Consider the following 19,148-nt stretch of genomic DNA (forward strand, 5'->3'; position numbering starts at 1 on the left):
CACTGTGACGATGATGTGCTTTCTTGTTTTATATTAATTCAGTGCTTCGTGTTGGAAACTTCAATCAATCTGTCCTTCCCTGTTTCTTTTTTTAGCTTGCACTTTGGTTGCAATCGCTTGTACTAACCCTTAGGATGTCCCTGTTTTCGAATTTCTGCGCACGGAGGAACTGAAAAAAAAATGTTTTGGTTTAAAGGAGGAAGACCTTTTTAATAGTGACTTAATGTACAATGACATTTTGCGTTCAAAATTTGCGTAGTTGTGTCGGCGGCAAAAAATATACCTGTGTTTTTCTCGAAACTAGTCTCTTTTAGTGGAGTAGTTATATTTAGTGCTTCGGTTAAATTTTACCCGTATTTTGACCCATAATTTTGATCTAACGAATTATGTCTAACCTTCCACTTATCGAATTCTGCTGAACAAAAACAATTTCTCTGAATAGAATATTCAACTAAAAAAATAGCGAACAGGGACTACACAAGCAACAGCATGACCTTAAAGACACGAATTTGTGAACTGTATATTATTACATAGAGAAATGAAAAACATTCCCGCGTGTAATAAAATTATTGAAGGGGACGGTGCAAATAATTGGACTAGTCTTTTTTTCACTTGAGTTTCCGCAAGGGCCGCTGTAAAATGTAAAACAAACAAAAAACCAAAAGGAATAAAGTTGCAGGAGGAATCGACGTCCTGATCGCAGGAGGAATCGACGACGCAGCTGATCGTGTCAGTGGGCGGAGTAGCTCGACCTTCAAGAAACTCATCCAGCGCCCGTCACAGCTGGATCAAGGTCGCTATTGATGTCGATGATTCTGGGAAGGCCCAAACTTGCAGGGTGGCCAGGAGTCGCTCGCACTGGTCAGTGATCACGGCTCGAGTCAGGGGCGTTGAGTAGAGCGGACATACTCAAAGTAGGTGCTCTAGGTCCGCTCGAACTATCTTCGCCTCACACGCGCCCCAAAAGCGAAGGAATGAACCAGGGTTTCGGGGTCTCTAGGAATGCTCAGCCAAGAAGGACGGTAAGGGTGTGTCAGATCACAATTATCGGATCGTGAGTTGCTGCCGACAACAGAAGATGCAAGGAAGAGCAGTAATGGCCAAGGGGCACACCGAACGAATGTTGACTAGTTCGTTGATTTTAGATGCGACGCTGAGAGGAGCATCTCTTGCCGGCGGCCCTGTCCTGCGTCCATCGTCGTCGGCGTCCGCGTCCACACAGCTGCGTCGCTCCTCCGCTCATCCCTCTCCTCTCTCCGATAGCGAACACTCTCGCCCAACATCTGGGGGCGCGTGGCGCAGCGCCTCTCACTCCGCCGGTGGGCGGCGCAAGCACGCTGTGCGCGTGTGCAGCGCCCTCTCTCTCCGCGGTTTCCTCTCTTTCGGGTGCGCTGCGCATATAAGCTGAGTGCCGCGCTCCGGTCGGTCTCTCAGTCGACGGTCGTCCGCGCGACGTTTGCTCTCTCTCTCTCTCTCTCTCTCTCTCTCTTTCTCGCATTACCCGACGATTGCTCACGGACCTCGAGTATTCGACCCAACGGAAACGCACAATGGAACCCCCTTCAGCGTAGCATCACACCGGGCTTCCCGCGAGGGGAGGTGGGCGTAATTTTCCCATTGCTAATTCTAAGCTTGATAGAAGTTTTCTTTTGGATCGTAACCGGTTGCTAAGTTGTGGATTTCGTGATTTAGGTATTCTTCAGAAGTAGGGGGCCCCCATTGCGCGGATTTGAATAGAGCGTGTGCAAAGGGATTAGCCTTTCCCTTACCTCTTATGTCCAAGTTTTCACGTATCCAGTTAACTGTGAAGTCGTGACACAAGGTGCGGAATATGTGGACGTTCAGACGAAGGGGCTTGATTGCATGGGATTAGTACCGGGAGTCGTGACCGGTTCCGTACGGGTCCTGCAAATTTCTGAAAAGATTATAGTTGTGCTTTAATCTAGCGCCTTTCCAAGTAGGCGTGGTTAAGTTAAACATGGCGCAGAGGTCTGCCTGGGTGCTGCGTCCATATTCTTGTGTAAGGTGAAATTTGCGTCATTGTGATGTACCGCCCTCATTAGTCCACGCAGTGGCGAAGTTGAGAAGATTTACGACACATCCTGCATCGGTGTAGATAACGTCACTTTCTTCGTCTTCGGAGTGGTGACCTTTGGGACAACCAAGCCACTTTTCATGGCGCTTTGCGTATCCCCGCCTTTGAGTTCTTGATCATATTTTATGTTCTGTGGTAATTTATAAGGACTGGGCATCTGTGGTGGAGATGTGCTCTCATCGTGGTGAATGTTGAAGAAGTGGAGGTACAACGCTGTTGTCGTGCCCGTATTTAGCATGTGTGTCCCTCGCAGCAGATATGGACAACATGCGAGCGACCTGCGTGTGCATTATACCTCGAAAATTTCTGCAAGTGTATCTACCATGCTGTAGGTATTGGGAGCTACTAGGAAACCGTGTTTGGGAAGGACGGCTGGAAAGTTTTAAGGTTTATTGTTCAAGTGCTAGGGTTAGGAGTTTTGTTTTTGTGACCGCGATACCGGTAGCCAAACAGTTCCAAGTCGATGTTGCCGAGAGCGATGGCAGAGAACGTACAGCCCAGGCCGATGAGAATGATGCCAGGCCTTCGCTCGACCTCGCAGCTGAGGCCAAATATAACTGAGCACAGGCCGACAAAGGCGGCGGTAGCATTACCGAAGAACCTAGGCAACCTGGGGCCCAAAGACGACTCCTGACGACGCAGTGGACGTGAGCGGTAGGCACCATGTTTCCAGTTTCTAGTCTTTGACAGCGTAAATAGTGCCTTTCATGTCTGTGAACCTTGCTACTCTAAGCGTCCGAGTTCTTTCGGGTAAGCGTAGGCAGATCCAGGTGTACCGCCTGTTGACTGACCTAGAAGTAGATGTACTAGCAGTTCAGGAAACGAAGGTGGAGGGGCCAAGGTGCGACATTTCACGTCACGGTTCTTTCTATGTGCAAGTCATGCAGTTGGCCTCTCCGCTGGGAGCTTTTTGTTTGCCAAAAAAACTGCCGGTCGTTGTTGTTCATATGCCGGGCCTTGTTCGCATGTTTATCGGGTAGGCTTGTGAATAATGATGTGGCGTTTGCTGAAGTGCAATGGCAATTTATCGGTTTGTATGCGCGGAATGACGCCAAACAAATTACCGTCTTTTTGGGCAACGTAGGGCCTTATCTTAAGACAGAAAATCGACTTTTTTTGCCGTGTTAAGGGACTTTAACAGCGTCTTTCCATCGCACGGCAAAGCTAGCACCAAGCCTTTTCATGTTTAGAGTACTTGACTGTTGGCTGTCATAATAAATGTTCTGGATTAGTTGACGTCGGCGAATGTTTATAGTCGAACGTGATGTAAAATTTACGCATTTTAGTGAGTTAGCCACGGTAGACTGGATAGGGTGTACGTGAGAGCCGACTTGAAGGGAAATGCGAAGGTACACCGTAAAACCCGTATCGTTTTGTGACCACTGCTTCGTTGTTTGCAATCCAGGACTTAAGAAACGGACCGACCCCTTTACGTGGGAGCTACGTAAGTTAAACGACAAGTTGCTTCTAGATGATGACTTTGTTGAAACTGTGAATTCTAAAATACTGGAAATAGAGGGGGATGAAATCGGCGAACAGGGGGAGGTTTGTAAACAGGTCGTGAAACTACGAGTTATGAAGATGTCCAGTGTCACTACATACGAACAAACAAGTTCGAAAAACGCCAAGATCCAACCTAGAAGAACTAACCCAGAAAAGAGCAGAGCGCCTGCGGTGTTCAACGAAGACATAACAAAAGCGCTAGCGCGATTGGAGCGGGCGAGCAACCGTAGGGCTTGTTGTCGCCGGGGTGGAGTAGACCCTCTTCCCCTCTGCCTTATCAGAGAACCAGTTCTTCCTCGACACCAGCGCCACCGTTCAGCGAGGTCAGGTGGAATTTAGCATGACGAGGGGACAGTTCCTTGTCTTCGGTTAAGATAGCGCGCGGACGTTTAGGCGCGGTGTTCCGGACCAGGGAACTCGCCACAAACGGACGCTTCCGCGAGAGCTTGGAGACTGCACCCACGAAACACAAACTTGAAGTGCTCGACAACGAACGCTATCGGGGAGCTCTCGTGCGGGCGCGGGTGGACCAATTAGCGACCGAAGAGACGCCCACTAAGCGTGCGATGCGTTAAGACCAGGCGAACGCTCGAAGAAACGAGATAAATCAGATGGAGTTCGAGAAAGGGTTACCGGCGATAAGCAAGAAATCAGGGGGGGGGGGGGGGGTGTTCACTAGTACATAGGATTGGTTGCATTTGTCAAGGTTGATTTAGAGGTATTTAAAAGCTAGTTCTTTGGTGCTATGCCGAGAATCGAAGCGGACCGTAAAGAATGGTTAGAACAGCCCTTAACATCCCCAGAAGTTGTAAGTGCCATTGACAATCAGACCCCGGGAAAGTGGCCAGGACTTCAGGGGTTAAGCGCGGCTTTTTACAAGCCGTTTGAAACAGAACTTGCACCACTCTTGGCCGTACGTTTCAAAAAATTTCCCGCATTTCCCCGAGGGGAAGAATGTGAAAGTGCGAATGCACGAGTTGAATTTGCGCGGTTCGGTAATGTTCGCGAAAGAGAGATCACACACACACACACAACTACAAAGAAAGAAAGATGCATTTATTCACAGACACCTATTTGTGTTGTCTTTGTACTTGATTGCTAGAGCGGATCTCAGCTTTGAAATTTCGTGTCAGTACTCCTTTAAGCGGATGCATTAGCACTTCTCACGCCCGATTCCTGGCCAATCCCCCACGTGGGTATGTGCCATGTCAGCGGCCAGGCAGCGCGCGCCCATCTCCCCCCGTTGCTAGGGAAGACGAGGAGCGCGCGCACCCGCAGCTGTTGCTATGCGGACTACGGCGGCGGACGATTCAGGCTCGCTTAAGAAGTGCATTCGCACTTAAAAGTCTCTCGATCTCAAGGCGTCGCCACCATCTTATGCACAGGCACACACAATACTAATACCTGTAACAAACAACACATATAAGCTTAAAGACGCATCGTCATATCACCCAGTCACTTTGAAAAATATAGATTCTAAGAATATTATGTAGGTACTACCCAGAGAATACAAAAAGTCATCTCTCATACTGTAGGACCACGTCAGACGTGTGGCATAAAGGGGCGCACGATTTTTCAAACACGCATAAGACAAGGCATATTCTAAAATGCTGCGATGGTGCTGAAGCTCGTGTTGCTTCCCCAACACCACCTGGAGAAAGCTTTTTATTGTGTCTGCCATGAATTATTATTACTTATTTTAGACTATGTGAATTCAGGGACAGTCATTAAAGAGGGTGTGGCTCTGGCGTACCCGAAGGGCACCACGAGAATAATTGTTAACAAGACTATGGGGACCTCATTAGCGAGGAACGGTCGGGGGGTCAAGGCTTCCCTCTTAGGCCACTTTTGTTTTGTTTATACATTGGAAGGTGGTGTCGAAAGATAGGAGAAAACGAACACATTCGCGGGTTTCGGCTGTGTGTGGCGGAAGTGAAACTTCTGACATATGCTGGTGACATTGCTCATTTTTGTACCACGAAGGAGAGTGTTAGGACTGCAGTAGATAGTGTTAAACGTTCTGGGATAAGTATATGCAGCGGTGTAAACTGGAAAAGTGCCAGGATTTCTGGCGCGGGGACTGGCCATCGACACCGGACTGTTTCGCCAATGTCAGCTGGAAAACCAGCCTCATTAGGTTCCTTGGTATGCTGCTCGAATGCTACAGGGATATCGAACCGTACTGGCGCGTGCAAACACAGGGCATAAGAAGAAAGGAGGAAAAGTGGAAAGGGGCCTTTCTGTCCATGTTTGCAAAAGTGACCTATGCAATTTATTTTCTGTTGCCAATCTGTGGCATGTTATGCGAGTGTTGCACTGCTCGCGAGTGAGTGTGCAAAGAATGCACCGAGAATTCGCGGTGTTTATCTGGTCTTCCACGTGGGAGAGGTGCAGTAGATATAACCTTTTCAGAGGGTCAAGGAGGGTGGCCTTGGATTGGCCTACCTGTTTTTTCGCCAGTTGGTGACCGGGTTTTTCTCTCTGCAAGATACCAGCGAGCCATTTTTGCAGACAGTTTGCAAAGTCCGACTGTCTCAAGCGCGGCCAGAATTCGTTATTTCAAGTGTGCAAATGGAGGGGCGGATTCTGGGTTATTTTAAAGAGGTTGTAATGTTGATGAGTTGTCTGTTAATTCGTTTTTTACGCAATACTTGAGTACAGTGTCCCGGAAAAAATTGTATAGGGATGTGTGTGATAGCCTCTTCCCTGTCCCACGCTAAAGAGCGCTGTATAGTGGAGGCCCGGGGCAGGGCGTACGCAAGAGAATGGAAAAGCGGCCTGTGCTATCGGGTGCGAAGTCCTTTTTCTTAAAGCTTCATTCAGGTACAATAACAGTGACAACATTGTTAAAAGAAAAAGGATTAGAGACACCATGGTGTACAGCCTGCACAATTTGCAAACAACCACAGATCATAGAACATGTTTCATACATAGTTGCATGGCGGTTCACTTTTGAGTTGTGCTGCCCAGAACACTACACAAACTATCCACTTATTTCACACGGTATGGGGTATTTATGCAGAGACAATGAGGAAGGGGTCTTCTATAACATTGGGATGCTTCTGTGACTGTATAGCACGCATGGCCTGGCCCAATGGAAGAAACGACCCAGCCCACAAAAATTACCGGCTACACAACCCCCATCACTAACAACGGAAGGGGTATCTGCAGCCAAATTAGAAAAGATATCATGGCTGTTCAAAACCCTTTGATAAAAAACACTCACGATAATATTTTAACCGAACTAGTTCCTCAAAAAACGAAAAACGGTCGAAGAATTTTCATCATCAACATGTATTGCCGGCCGGAAAACAAAGCACCTGGACTAACGGGTATCACTCGACGGGCAAAAAGAATAGCGGACTCTAATTATTTTGTCATCGCGGCAGCGGCAGACCTCAATGCTGCACACCAAGCAGGGGCTACACTTATCAACCCAAAGGAGGAAGAGAGCTCTACAAAATTATCGACGAAGAGAGCCTCACCCATGCGCGCCAACTAGAACCGCCACTAGCATATTTTTCCGGATATCATCTTAACAGCAAACACCTTCAACGTTAATTGGAGGAATCGTGAGAAAAGTTTAGGAAGTCATCACATGATCATCGAGACCAAAATGTATGTCCCGTCTTACAAAAGAAATTGGGAGAAGCGAACTGGGACGGATAAGGAAAAGGAGAAGTCAAAATCCCACCAGAAATATCGAAGACATAAACACATGGATCCAAGACCTCTGCAATGACGTTTCAGAAAACACAAAGAAAGTTCAAATTTCCGATGACACAGTGGCGGCAGACAATCACTTGTTTAACATCTGGGAAGCCCGGCGAAGCTTACTGCTGAGATCGGTGAAGCAGATACACAACAATGAGCTACGATTACGAATCGCCAAACTCAACACGGAAGCGGACAAGTATGCAGCGCAGCGTTTCCGCCAAAATTGGCTACATATATGTGACACCCTAAATGGGAGACTTAGCACTTTCTAGTCATGGCACATCTTTAGATATCTTATAGACCCCACCAAGAGCAAGGGAGAAACTAGCAAGACAATGCAGACTTTAATACACCAGTACCAAGGCGCTTGAGGGGACCTGATGTGTTCCCTCAAGAAGAGGTATTTCCCGGTCACCACGAAGGCAGTTTTACCGACATACAGTGGACCACCAAATGCCACACCATAACACCGGTTGAGGTGCAGGCGGCCCTGGCCAAGATACGCCGGAACACGTCTCCTGGCATGGACAAAATAACTACCAAAGCCCTGCCAAACATAGACGACGCTTCCATCGTGGCTACATGAACAATAACATGATGACCAGCATTCCCCCGAGTGCGTGTAAGGAGGCAGAAGTGAGATTCCTACCAATGCCGGGCGAGACGCCATATGTCGGCAACCTCCGCCCTATGTCCCTCACCTACTGCATCGGGAAGGTCATAGAACACGTTGTTCTAGACAGGTTACGAAGACGCTTAGAAACTACAAACCAAATGTCCCATACCATGTTTGGATTCCGCCCGCACCTATCCACGCAAGACATCCTACTCCAACTCAAAACCGACATCTTCGGAGCAGCCAGTTGGACCACGCCGAAGGCCATCCTCACATTAGACCTCAAGGGGGCCTTCGACAACGTAGCTCACAGCGCCATTCTGAAGAGCCTCAATCACCACGGCTGCGGCTAAAGAATGGGCGGATACGTCCGCTGTTTCTCACAGGCCGCCAAGCTGTCATCAAGTTGGGAGACATACAGTCCAACGTTTTCTCATGCGGAAGTACGAGTACGACGCAAGGCGCGGTTCTGTCCCCGATACTGTTCAATGTCGCTCTGGTAACGTCCCGAAATAACTGAACAACATTCCGGACATCAAGCACGGCAATTACGCCAACGACAGAACGATTTTGGGTGAGTAGGGTATCGGTGGAACCATGCAGGATAGCCTCCAATAGGCGGAAGACGCAGTCCATGCGTAGGTGAAGCAATGCGGCCTTGCCTGCACTCTCACAAATCGGAGCTTCTCTTGGTTTAAAAATACCACCGGGCTACCACTTTGGACATTCACGTCATGTTGGATGGCACCAAGATTTCTTCCGCGTGCAACATCAAAATTCTGATAATGACCTACCAGGAAAACTGTAAAAAACTTGACTGATCTGGAAATTGGACCAGTCAACCGCTCAAATCATCAGGATGCTCCGCCGCATTGCCAGCCAAAAGCTCGGAAAGGAGGAGCAGGACTTGCTCAGTTTTGTTTAAGTTTTCGTCTTTTCATGAATTACGTACGTCGCCCCCTACGCCACCGTCCTGGCAGCAGAAAGGCATAAGATCGACACCATTATGCGAAAGGTCTTTAAACAAGTGCTCAGACTTCCAACAAGCTCTGCTACTTCTCGCTTAATAGCGCTGGGGGTGCACAACACAATAGACGAGCTTACAGAGGCGCACCTGAGCTCCCATGAAGCGCGACTAAGCACTACCCCGACAGGCCGGCTAGGACTTATGAACCTGGGATAGGCCTCTTTAATCTAAATGGAGACTGCCGAAGACATACAACTTGAAATTAGATGGAAGCTAAATATTGCCGCACTGCCAAAAAATATGACCCCTCGGCACCATGAAGGCACCTCTACTATTTCACTTAGCCCTACTTCAAATCCCCGAAGCGATGAACAAAATACCAAATCTTCACCAGTCTCTATGTGGACGATATTACACTCTGGACCAAGGGGGGCAGTGACGCCGATATAGAAGCAATTCTCCAAGCTGGTGCGACAGCTGTAGTAGAGGGCGCTGCTCTTGCTGGCCTCCAATTCTCTCCCACGAAATCTGAGCTATTGCTCCAACCCCCAAGGAAAAGACAACATTGGAATCCAAATATCAATGTTTACATTGAATCAACCCCTATACCGATTGTCTCAAAAATCAAAACTCTGGAATTCAGTATAAATCGTTCCAGAACTACTACGGACTTTATAAAACAACTGTCTTCTCACGTCACCCAAACCATCGGGTATATAAACGCATTGCTACCCGAAATAATGGCGTTAAAGAAGCTGATCGACTACGTTTAATACAAGCATTTGTGATCGACGAAGAGAAACTACAAACCAAATGTCACATACCATGTTCGGATTTCGCCCGCACCTATCCACGCACCTACTCCCTCCGGTACCTCCTCCCAGCTGACGTGGACTTAGCGGAAATAAATCGTCTGATACAGAAAATCGTTAAGGTTGCCTTACAAGTCCCACCCAGCCCTTCCACTGCCAGGCGTGAGGCCACCGGTACCTACAACATGGCACAGGAGCTCATAGAAGCACACCGTGTTGGACAACCGAATCGACTAACCAAAACACTTCCCGGACAGCATCTGCTCCAACACCTCCAACTCAATGTTCCCATCATCACAGTTTCCAAGCCTTCTATCCCACTGTAAATTCACGCTGACAAAAATCCGCCCCCTCCTTTGAAATATGCACCCTGATGCACACCGGTGCCGCAGGATGCACAGGGCCAAAGCGCTTGCAGAAAAGCACCCGATACGCCCAGACACAGTGTACGTCGATGCAGCTGAATATCGACACCGCAATGCATTCGCTATGTAAATTATCAACGCCACAAACAATCCGCCACTCACTTCTCTCACGATCCGCACGGCAGAAGCGGTCACGGCGGAAAAACCGGCAATATCAGTAGCCCTTGCAAGTCGGCCACCACCCTCAATCATATTTTGTGATTCGAAAACGGCCATTAGAAATCATGCTGCGCGTATCATCTCACCCCAGGCCATAAAAGCTCTCCTTCAAACCACACCTACTACCCAGGTTCAGCTGATTTGGACTCTTGCCCACACTGGGCTTGGGGGTAATGAGGTGGCACACACGACAGACCGAGCACTAAACTCCCGGGCGTGCCCCACCTCTGTAGCCTCTCACGGAGCGAGATCAGCCCTAGATATCCTATTGAGGTACAATGACATAACTACTCATTACCGCCTCTCTCGCCTCATATACCCACCGGACCACCACTCACTGACTTACACAAATGAACGACTATGGAGGCTCGCACAGACCGAATCCCTCCCCAATAAGGCCCTCCTCAAGCACATTCATCCCTCAGTTTATCGCTCTCCCTTTTGCCCACTATGCGGAGACAAGGTCACGGTGCAACATCACATGTGGGCATGTCCATATGATCACCTTCCTCAAATCAATTCTTCGGAGCTCTGGGAGGCAGCGCTGAGGTGCTCTGACCCGGAGAGACAAAAGGTCATCACAGCCCGGGCTACGAAGGTCGCCGCACAGCTCCGGCTGCCGGCTACCACCCTCGCTTAGAGGTCTTATTTATTAAAGTGCTTCTCTCTCTCTCTCTCGAAGCGGAAGAAGTGGAGCTCGTATTAGCCATTGCCCGGACCCCAGCCAAGATCATTATTACAGACTCGCAAGCGGCGTGTCGAAAGTACATACCCGGAAGGATTTCCTCGAAAACACTACGCAACCTAGCCCAAAACCCTCCTGAAAGAACGATCAAAATCATTGGGACGCCTGCCAACTCCTCCCTTCACGGAAATGCAGCGGGTCACGCTCACGCCCGAGATCTTGCTCGCCGGGCACTTCAAGAGGACGACGAGAGGATAACTCACTCACTAATTACATACGTCATCACCCAACACTACATGCTCACACGTCGCACCTTCCCGCCACCGGCGGAAATTACCAAAAGAACAAGTCACACTCCTACAACTTCCAACAAAAACATTTCTACATCCGACACCGCTACACGCCATTCACCCCACGTTATACTACCCCCTGTGCAGGCATTGCGGCAGCCTTGCAACGCTCTTCCATAAGGTTTGGGAATGCCCTTCAAACCCAGACATTGCGACAATTCGTCCTACATACGAGCAGTGGGAGAGTGAACATTGCCAGCTCGGACCTAAGTAAGCAGCTGTGGCTCGCTGAAAGGGCGAAGACGGTATTGCGCACTAATGGAGTCCTGGACTCCGAACCCCGCCTACTTACCAGCTCGATCTCACTGTTAAGTAATGTTGTCGCCTCCTCCTACTCCTCCATGGTGACGTGGATGCTCGCCCGGCGAGACAGTTTCTTCAGGAAAGCGTTGCCATTTTGTTGAGGGACAACGAACGCTGCGGCCAGTTCCGGATTGGTTGGATTTGGTTGGACCGCTGATTGCAATTAAGTAATGCGCCAATGACAAAGCCACGTCGTATTCCCTGCTGACCGCTTTTTGTGTGTGCCTGTTGTATGTGTCATGCTGTATTGCTTGCGTTATGTCTCAGATCGGCAATAAAGAAAAAAATGGCAGCATCTTCACTCCAACGATGATGGCGAGGGGGCGGAGTACGGGGACTCGAAATGGCATCCAAGTTGCGTCCCGAGTGACACCCGATTTGCGCCTCGACCGTCATGCGATTTGAGCCATGAGTTGCACGCTAATTATTCCCTAAAGTATTCAGGTCCTAAGGTACTCCGCAGGTACTAAGGAGGTCCTGGTACTCCGCACCGTTACAGGCGAGGAAGTAAGCCGTTTGACTCTCGGACACTAACTTACGGCCATAGCCCAGTGGGTAAGACGACTGACAATAATTCTGTCTGATCTACCATGCATAGGCTCAAATCCTGCCGGTGCTTGTGTGACGTCTTGCAGTTGCAAATGCTATGCGCACGAACGCGAAAAGACATTGGAAAAACTGTCGAAATGGAGCAATCGGCTGGCCGCCGGCTTCATAACGGCAGGGACTACGGTTGAATTCCGGCCACGGAAAGCGTATTTTTCTTTCAATTCACCAACGATTGTTCATCATCATCGTCAGAGAGAGAGAGAGAGAGAGCATTTTATTCGCAGGTAGAAAGTGAGGACAGTTGTAGGGAGCGCTGCGAGATTTACAGGCTTCGGTCCAGGCTTCTGCTGATGGCTTCTTCAATGAAGTCAATCAGGCCGCGTTGCTCCTCTTCTCTTCTAGGTGAAGTCAGTCACAGAAAGTCGAATTTCCTGTAGGGAGTATTGGCGTACAACGGCATCATAGAGAACGCTAAAAGCGCACTTTAAAAACAACTTATAATTACTCTAGCAACGTATGGGTACGAGCAAGTTTGTAATCCATTATAACTTTGTTGAGCGCAGCAAAGAGAACACAGGACGAGGGATACAAGGACGAGCGCTCCTCCTTGTATCCCTCGTCCTGTGTTCTCTTTGCTGCGCTCAACAAAGTTATAATAGAATTTCTCGATGTGATCCTGTTTCAACGCTTTCGCACAAAACCAAAAATGCCAATCTCTTAGGCAACAACTCATCTCACGATGAGTACACAAATTGCTTTCAAGGTTATGGCTTCCAGTCATTAGTGAATATACCAAGCCGCTGTCCTTCCATTTATCCCGGAACTACCATTGACCAAGCTTTAACGAACTTACTTTCGTTAAACGTTAGCGAACTTACGGTCCTAATTACAGAAAAACCAAGGAATTTACGAAATTTATATTTGACAAAAAAGCTATTTCTCGAAGAAATAAAAAAAACGCTGACTGGACAAGTGCAACATGTCTTAAAGACGCACACAGTTGCTATCCTGAATTTAGTTCAATTATTACCAATTGCATACAACGTGCATATCAATTGCACTGTGTAGAAAAAAATTATTCCCGCCCGCAAAACCCATTAATTACACTGTTCTTTTTAAAGCGCTTGCACAAGAACGATAACCTTTATCGTAAAGCTGAGAAACGACCATTCAGTACCCACATAAAAGAGCGCTACAAAAGATATTGCAACGAAATAAACTCTTTGTTGAAACAAAGCAAAAAGGACTGCTATAAAAACAAGATAGTAGAAACGGGTAGCAATACTTCCAAGCAATGGCACGTACTAAATTTTTCTAGCAGCCTCCCTGCAAAAACTACCCCCACCGAAATAAAGCTTGGCTAAGAAGTACTTACGACGCCCAAAGATATTGCGAATGCTTTTTAACACTTACTTTAGCGATTTACCAAGCGCACCATTCACGACTTATGACGATAGTTTGCATCATCCATCACAGGCATTCTTTTTTATTCTACTGCACCGAGCGAAGTGCGCACGATGATAGCTATTCTCATAACCACCAGCCCAGGCCTCGATTACATCCACCCATCTTGTATCAAAGGAATTGCCGATTTTATTTCACATACTTTTGCTTACATCATCAACCTTATGCTCACAAATGCCGCATTTCCTCACGACCTTAAGCAAAGTAAAATAACTCCGGTATTCACAAAAGGAAATAAGGCACTTATTAGTAATTACCCGCCAATTTCAATTCTTTCATTCCTAAGCAATGGGGTCGAAAAACTAACCGAACAGCGGCTCTCAAATTACCTCCCCAAATTTCGTCTCTTGACACTGAGACAATTCGGGTTCAGCCGCGGTCTGTCGACTAACCATGCCCTATCAGCATTAACAGATAAATTCAAAAATGAAGTCAACAAAGGAAAATAAATTCCGTCCGTTTTTATTGACTTTACTAAGGCCTTTGACTCTATTAACCAAAAAATATGTTTATGTAAACTCGCATCATTAGCCATGGCCCTGCACTACACCTCCTCCGCAATTACTTACATAATGGTACGCAAACAGTAAAGATATCAAGGGTTCTTTCTGACACAAAAAGTGTAAACAAAGGTGTGCCCCAAGTATCCATTCTTGGCCGCTTATTAGTTTTGTATTATACTAAAGACCTGCCGAAATGTCTGACACCCGTAACCGACTGTATTCTGTACGCCAACGACGCCACCATTTTTACATCCCAAGAAAAGCTTTCCAGTGCAATTTCGTACCTGAACCATGACTTCGCTAACATTTCTTACCTTTGTCACAAAAATCACATGGTTATTATTCCATCTAAGACAAAATTTGTGATTTTTAGCACGCCAAACAAAGCGTCGTTACGATCTCAACCCTGTATGCATTAAAAATCATGCCATCACAGCGACTGATAAATGCACATTCTTAGGAATTGAACATTACCGTTTTCTGAAATTTGATGCACACATTAACCTAATCAAGAAGGAAGGTGCATATGGTCTTAAGGTACTGAAAAAAGCGCGCCATTATTTCGAGCAACGGATCCCAATCACCTTGTACTACGCTTTTCTCCAAAGTCACATTAGCTATTATATCGGGTCATGGGGTCCGACTTACAACTCCCACATAGCACCATTACAGCAAATTCAAAACCGGGCACTATGTATATTCACCTGCGGTCGTTTTGATGCTCCCGTTGCCCCCATTTTTTTATCTTAAACTTCATATTACTGACGCCATACAACTTAACGTTGGACACTGCCTTTCGCCTTTTCACCGAACCCGACCTTCTCAACAGTATTGGTGGAACTAAACTAGAAAACAGTGAGCAAACCCGATTTAATTGCGAAATAACTTTTTCTTCCAAAGGTACGTACGAAATACGGTAAACAGACATTCGGTTTTACTTACAGCACGAGGTCGCGGGTTCGATTCCCAGCCGGGCGGCAGCTTTTCTGATGGAGGCGAAAAGCAAAAACACCCGTGTGTACGAGATTTCGACACTTGTTAAAGATACCCAGGTGGTCAAAATTAATGCGGAGCCCTCCACTACGGCGCGCCTCATCGCCTGCATTGTGTCGGCGCGTTAAACCCTAAAATCAATGAACGGGTTTTACTTAAAAGAAATATGACACGAGCTACCTTATACTGTTAATACAAGCACGTCCATGAACGTTTACACTTTCCTTTCGAACATTTTTGACGAAAGATCACATATACTTTTGACGTGCACATCCATATTTGGCCTAGTGCAGTTTTTTTTATTTTTCATACACCTACCCATTGTATTTATACAACTGTTATGAACATATATGGACTGACTGCACTAATTATTGTGTCATTTATAGGATGCTTCAATTTGTTTAAATATCCCTAAGTGTTATTTTCAATGCTGTGTGTTTTATTTGTTCAATAAGTTCCTTATTTATTGCTATAAATGAACTGTTTTTTATTCTGTGTATAAGAAAGATAATAAAAAAAATTAGGTATCATTCCTGCTAGCCGCGGCTGTTAAGCTATTTCTGTTTCTGCTATCAATAACGAGGGCTCCCATTACAGTTTATTACTTTGAAGCTCCTTTGTTTATCCACTATATTCTAGTGATGTACCCTTTTCTAACAACAATAAAGTTCTATTATATTCTGTTCTATTCTATCCTAAGTTTTTCGAGAAAGGTAGAGTCGTTTGAGCATGCAGCGATTTCGTTAGGAAAGTTGTTCTAAAGTATTATATGATGTGGAAAAAGAAGTTGTTCATTGCTCAATGCGACCATTCAAACATGTTACTGGGTGGCTATAGTTTAAGCGGAATGACATGCTTGGTACTGGTTTAAACAAACAGTGTCTCTGCCGCGGCTGATAAATGAAACAGTTAAATAAGCAAAGACGAAGCATGGTTTGAAGCGGGGCTAGCGAAGGGAGAGCTAATGTTTGTTTTAGGGTGATCACGCTGATGGTAGAATGTTGACGAGATATGATGCGGGCAGTTCGGTTCTGAACAGCTTCTAATTTATTAGTAATAAGAAGGGATTGTTAATCGTTCCAGATAGAAGAGGCGTGTTAGATTTTGGGCCGGATTTTAGATTTTCCAATCCGGAGATGACGACTATAGATTTCTACGTAATAGCCTAATGCGCGTGGCGCACCGGCGGAGATTGTTTCCACGTGCGTAGTCCAGGATAGAGAAGAGAAGAAGGCGCTATAAACGCACCCGGTTTGCCGGGGGGAGGAGCTATTTAGTTGAGATGCTGCCAGGGCGCGCCGCGGGAAATTAAGCATCGTTGCCCCCTTTCGCCGGCGTCCGGCTAATACACCTAAAGAGGTATGTGTTACTAAAACGGAGTATTGGCCAAGTCTTCAGTCATATAGTAACACAAAGATGTCAATGATGCAATCAGAAAAGGGTAATGATGTTGTAGTGAGAATACCCTGTGGTACCACTTAAGGGGTTTCTGCGTGTCAGTGCTGTGTTTACTGAGTTATACCCTTAAATATGTAGTTCAGCAGCAGCTGTGAAATGAAATCGCCCGCGGGCGTGCACCTCGAAGAGCAATGGTACACAGAAAAGTTATAACTGCTTCTTTCCAGAAACAGTGGTAAGCGCGAAAATTGACCTCATTGATAACGAAAACGAGTAAGATCAAAACCCCATGATGGAAAAACCGAAACAAAACACTTCTGCCAAAAGAAAACCGCAGTCAGCCAAATGAAAACGTAAATAATAGATCGACCCGCACGCAGGTGTTGACAGGGTCACAGTCAACACTTTATCCCTTGTCAATCCCCCGCCTGGGTAGGTGTCAAACAATTTAAGGGTATCATCATCGCCGCAGTCATCAGAACACGTTGAGAAAAATGGCTTCGCCACGAAGCGTTTTCGGCTTACTCCACCCCTGACTGTGCAAGGCAGCCAATAACTACCGCTACAACTACCACCAGGCAACATGGACAAAACGGCAACGAAGCGAAGATTACATGCCAGGCGTATAACTAGGTGGTGTAGGAGATATTGTCGCAACAGAAAAGGACATTATTTTGGCAGAGTGCCCACTATTACACCTCTTGAAATAGCATCCGACACTTTTGCGATTCGATATGTAAACAGTCTCAAGTGTCTTCCTGATGGAATTATATTCTAAATTTATACAAATACTTGCTTTGGTTTTTATTCTTGCCCTTGTGTTACTGATTTTTCTTTATGATAACCCTGTTTTCGAAACCCCTCCATGAATTGAAATCCTGCTTACGCCGCTGCTGCTAAACTCCCACTACAAGGGAAAGCGCCTCGCCGTGACATCATTCTGCGCTTTTCTCTCACGGACACACGATCGGAAGTTTTAATAGTGCTAGGAATACTTTTCACGGAGCGTTCGGAGAAAGAGAGAGAGAGGTATTAATGATCTCTATATATGCTGCGAACTAACTCGAACATTTCCGGTATTCTTATTTGAAACATGCTTTTGAGCTGCCGCAAGGATTTCTCTGTCGCTCGGAGATGCGCCAAAAATTAATATAGAAATATTTTCTGCACTGCGTATAGCTTGTATGTTCTCGGAAGTAGACGAGTTTTACAATGACAGTTACAGGTGCTTGTCGCGCACAATAGCTGTGGCACGTATAGAATTGCGTGTGACGGCAGTCGGTTTTGTCGCATTGGGACTTTGGGGGTTGATTGATTTGAATGTGCAGTTTAAACCGCGCCGCCGCAACGCAGGCGATGAGGCGCGCCGCAGTGGAGGGCTCCGGAAATATTTTGAACCCCTGGGGATCTTTAACGTGCGCCTAAATCTCATACACAAAGGCGTTTTTCTTTTCGCCTCCATCAGAAAAGCGGCCGCCGCGGCCGGGAATCGAACCCGCGACCTCGTGCTCAGCAGCACAACGCCTTAGCCACTGAGCCATCGCGGCGGGTGGAAGATTGGGGGCCACGATTAGGCATATAAGATGAGGCAGTGACGCTACCTTCCGCTGTGATTTATGCGAGAAGTATGTGTCGTTGTTTGTGCCGCATTATGAACACATTTTTTTATTTTACGTAAACTTTAGTTGCCGTGCAATCAAGACGAACAAGCACGGTTTTGTTATAGCCAGCGGCCTCTTCACGCTCACAGACACACGAATGAGTCTAGGGGCATCTATTTGTGTTAAGTGTCCTTTAAAACAACGTTACTTACTGGCATACTATAAGATAATCTAGGTCCCAAAGCAAGTATACTGAGGATGAAATTGCAACAGCAATAACTGCGGCCAATTAATGAAAGACACAAAATTCGTCTTAGCGGTGTTCAATACTTGCGATGGGATCGCAAGATAGGATCGCGATCGCAGTGTAAATTCAGCTGATTCGCAACAATAACTGTTCGCATGTACTAAATTTGCTTCATGTGTTATATTATATATATATTTTATATATATATATATATATATATATATATATATATATATATATATATATATATATATATATAAATATATATATATATATATATATATATATATATATATATATATATATATATATATATATATATATATATATATATATATATATATATATATATATATCAGTTTTGGAGATAACATCGCAACCGGGAGGTACGTTCAACAAGAAAAATTTGAAGTCCATTTCACATACAGAATTAGAAAAATATTACAACCCTTGTAGCCATAATTTTTTATTTGAAGAAAAACTTTTTTTGAGTGTTTTATTGAAATTTTGTTCCCCATAAACCCACAAACAAAACGGAGGTGCTAGTACAAGTAATAACTGATTTATTAATGAGCCGATTAATTAGGCCACCTTCAAATTAAAAGTTTTATGTTGAGCAGAAACAGCGTTCCTGCTTGTCGTAGTTTCGATGACCACATGAGCCTGCAAACAACAAATGGGCTTGGTAGTGCACGTATTTATAGATTTATAGGCTTTGGAAAAAATAGGACGTTGGTTCTTTTAGTCTCAGCGCCGTAGTT

This window comes from Haemaphysalis longicornis, unplaced genomic scaffold (genome assembly GCF_048455015.1).
Source record: "Haemaphysalis longicornis isolate Haplotype H1 unplaced genomic scaffold, Haemaphysalis longicornis Haplotype H1 scaffold_4, whole genome shotgun sequence".
NCBI classification, from domain to species: Eukaryota; Metazoa; Arthropoda; class Arachnida; order Ixodida; family Ixodidae; genus Haemaphysalis; species Haemaphysalis longicornis.